At 42.4% G+C, this 3,748-nt stretch overlaps 1 pseudogene; it reads left to right on the forward strand.

Moving 5' to 3' along the window:
• Positions 1-335: 335 nt before the first annotated feature.
• On the forward strand, positions 336-833 carry LOC149235225 (metal transporter Nramp3 pseudogene; annotated as a pseudogene).
• The last annotated feature ends 2,915 nt before the right edge of the window (positions 834-3,748 follow it).

Genomic DNA, 3,748 nt, shown 5'->3' on the forward strand with positions numbered 1-3,748 from the left:
TTTAATCAAAGTCCTGGGGAGGCTATGGTTTTGGCACGATTTGTTTTTGAGGTATCGACATTTGATGGAGAGAAAAGGGAGCCATGACTACTGTTGAGGACCAGGGCTCCTGTGGAAGTTGTTGGGCGTTGTCAACTGTGGCTGCTCCTGAAGGCATCAATCAAGTCGTGACTAGAAATTTGACTTCCCTGTCCGAGCTTATGAGAGCAGTGAGAAAATTGTTGTTATTATAGACGATCTAGACGAAGAAGACAAGGGTTACGTGCCTCCGTTTTCATGGCGGAAGCTATGGCTGTTTGCGGGGCCTGGATTTCTCATGAGCATTGGCGACGGGAATGGGTTTGATAATCCAGCTGCTCGCGGTGAGAGTGGGCGTGGCAACGGGATGCCATCTTGCGGAGCTTTGCAGGGAGGAGTACCCGCTGTGGTCGAGGCTCATACTGTGGGTCATGGCGGAAATTGCTCTCATCGGGGCTGATATTCAAGAGGTTATCGGCAGCGCCATTGCGCTTAAGATTCTCACTAATGGAGCCCTTCCCCTCTGGGCAGGAGTGCTCATCACTGGTCTCGACTGTTTTACTTTCTTATTTCTAGAAAACTATGGAGTGAGGAAGTTGGAGGCCCTGTTTGGAGTGTTTATTTCATTAATGGAAATTTCATTTGCATGGATGTTTGGTGAAACAAAGCCCAGTGGAAAGGAATTGCTGCTAGCAGGCTGTCAGTGTTGTTGGATGTGTTATTATGCCCCATTCGAAGTGGTCGGTATGGCAGAGCCGCAGATGGTTGTGACCGTGATCAGTCTGCAAGTCCTATGTATCGTAGGCATCCAGTGAGGGACAGTCGTAGGCTGTTCAGAGAGATGGACCAGAGTTTCTTTCACATTTGACAAAATTTGTAGGAATAGGGATCAGAGAGATCCGGGAATCCAGATTGACCTTGAATGCGATGGAGGACTAGACCATGGAGTCTTGGATTATTATTTTTGAAGGGAAAATTGTGTTCTCTTCGTATGGCTGTGTGCCTATGTCTGGAACATCAGTGTTTGAGTGCACTGCATTGAGTCCAGGTGAAAGGTCGTCAATCCGTTTTCTTTATCAGTAGACCCCTCACAGGTATCGTTGGTGAAAAATAGTTGCTGTTATGTTTCGGAAATAATCATCTTTGGGTGGAGATAGAGAAATTAAATTTGAAGAGTTTATGGTGTATTTTCTTGGAATCGTGTTTAAATATTATTGAGCCTTATTGAGCCTAGCTAACTCAATGTAGGCAAAGTTATTTTGTTAGAATTTGCAACCCTAACGAATGACAGGATAAGCATGGAGTTCCAAGAAGTTATTTAAGCAGACAAGGATGCCCAAGATGTGAACAATGAACAGATGAGGCAAAGCAGCAGTGACAACATTTATGGTGGACAATAAAGTAGATGTTTGTTTGAGTTAGTGTGGCTTGTGGAATAGACTCCCTAGCATGTTATTGTAATAGTCATTGTATGTACCCAGAAACTCCAAAATGTGGAATCAGATGTAAGATTTTTAAAGGCATCTGAAAGTTCGTGGTGATCTTAAAACCACTTTGTAATGGTTTATGGTCAGCCTGAAACCATCTTTTGTCACTGTAAAGTGATGGTTGGTGGTGAGCCAGAAACCATCTATATAGTCTTTGTGACTGAAGTGCCTTTGTGGCCAGCTTGCCTTTGTGGCTGAATCGCCTATGTGGCTTGAGGTGCCTTTGTGGCTAGAATCGTGGATGTCAATGCGTTGTTTGACAAGTTGAGCGAATCTTTCTCTGCTTGCCTTTGTGGCTGTGTGTACACGAGAGCTTTGTGCTCAATTGAGCAGGTGGACTGCAGAACACCTGGCTCGGACTCAGATGATTTTTTCTGAGTAGAAGGGGATTGGCGCGTTTTTCGCGCTGACAGCAGCGCCAGGAAGGCCAACTGGCACGTCTGTTAGGCCATTAATCGCGCCAATGGGCACGGGTTTTTCGTTCAGGATCGCGCCAATTCACCTTCAAGGGGATCCGCGGGATCAAAGAAGTTGTGGATCTGTCCGAGGGCGGCAGATTGTGTTTTTGGAGGTTTTGTACATGCAATTCGCCTGATGGTGGTGGATTTGACTATCATGACAAGTAGTCATTAAGGGGGGGAGTTAGAAATAATTAATTCCTACTTGTCTATGGTTGTAATTCTCCATTTGAGGAGTTTGTTCCTACATAATAGGAATTTAGTTTCTCCTAGTTTAGTGTGTGGTTGAGAGAATCTCTCAACCACACTACTGTATGTCTAAGATAGAATTCCTATCTTGAGACTATTGCTTGTATAAATATGTGTGTAATTTCCTCATTCAATTTAATAGAATATATTATTGAGTGTTTGTAATTTTATCTTTTTATGGCCATATGTCATATGGTATGAAATTGCATTGTATATGGAGGTATATTGAGAGCCTACATACTTGAATATTTTTGAAGACAAAGTTGTACATCGATCATTCTTTTTGCAGTGATATTATTGTGAAATGGATAGAATGGGTGTTGTATTAGAATTATTGAATACTCTAATACATTCTACTATGGACAATACAATTATGATTGACAAAGCCATTGTCACAAACATTCAAACCTATTTGAAAAATGTACAAGGAAATATTGAGATTTTGCAGTTTGAGACAACGCTACAACAAGAGGAGTTACAACAGAAAAGACATCCTTCTGAACTTGTTCAGACCAATTCCTTGTTTGACTTTGAAACATAATCCTATCAACAACCAGCAGGTCATCAAGACAATATTATTGAAGTTCATTCAAATCCAGTACCCAATAAAGCAGCAGAGTTACATGCAGATGCAGAAGTTCAGTTTGCACTTCCCAAGCCCATCATCAGACCTTGGGAAGAGCTTGTCCACAACAAGCACAAAACTGGTCTTGGATATGACAAGGACGTGTCCTTTCATATTCCAGATTACTCAAAACCTATCCAGTTTCAGAGTGTTGGATTCCTTCATGACAGTTCACCTTCAGCTGTTCTAGATTCTGCCCCTCTTCCACAGCAACAACAATAGATTGTGAAATGCCAACACTGTGATCGAGTTGGCCATATGAAAGACCACTGTTTTGATCTTCATGCATGTAAGCACTATCATAAAACTAGTCATTTTTCAAACAGATGCTTCAGAAACAAACCTCCTGCAAGAACAAAGATTCATCTTGGATGGATCGCTTCTTGGAAATGGGCATCAACAACCAAGAAGATATTTCAGTCATATGTCCGAACTTGTTCTAGAGTATTGAACAGTCTTGTAGTTTATTTTTCTCCATCATCTCACCTTGTATCTGACAGGGGGAGAAATGATGGTCATCTACAAGCTTCAAAGCCACATGAAGCAAGCCTGACCCACAACCTGCCATAGCAGATTCAAAGTTGTAGCCAGAGACAAAGATGCCCCTAAGCATGCCTTCAGTTGGTGATACTTCTTCAAAGAATTGGGGACACTTCCTCTAGCAGAAGACTTTAGCTTCTTGCTAGTTTTGGAAGAGTTCCAGGAATTGCATTAAGCATTCCAGAGTTGTTGGTCATCCTTAAACCATCACAGGTTGAGACCTCCCTTTTCAGAATGAGATTCTCCCTTTTATGCGGGGTGAGACCTCCTTTTCATGATTGAAGGTTCCTCTCTTCAAAACATCAAGAGCACTTTCTCTAGCAGAAGACCTCAGCTTCATGCCAGACTTGGAAGAGCTCCGGGAACTACAC

Source organism: Pinus tabuliformis, chromosome 8 (genome assembly GCF_031772625.1).
Source record: "Pinus tabuliformis cultivar Carrire ecotype Pingquan chromosome 8, CPIR1, whole genome shotgun sequence".
In the NCBI taxonomy this organism is placed as follows: Eukaryota; Viridiplantae; Streptophyta; class Pinopsida; order Pinales; family Pinaceae; genus Pinus; species Pinus tabuliformis.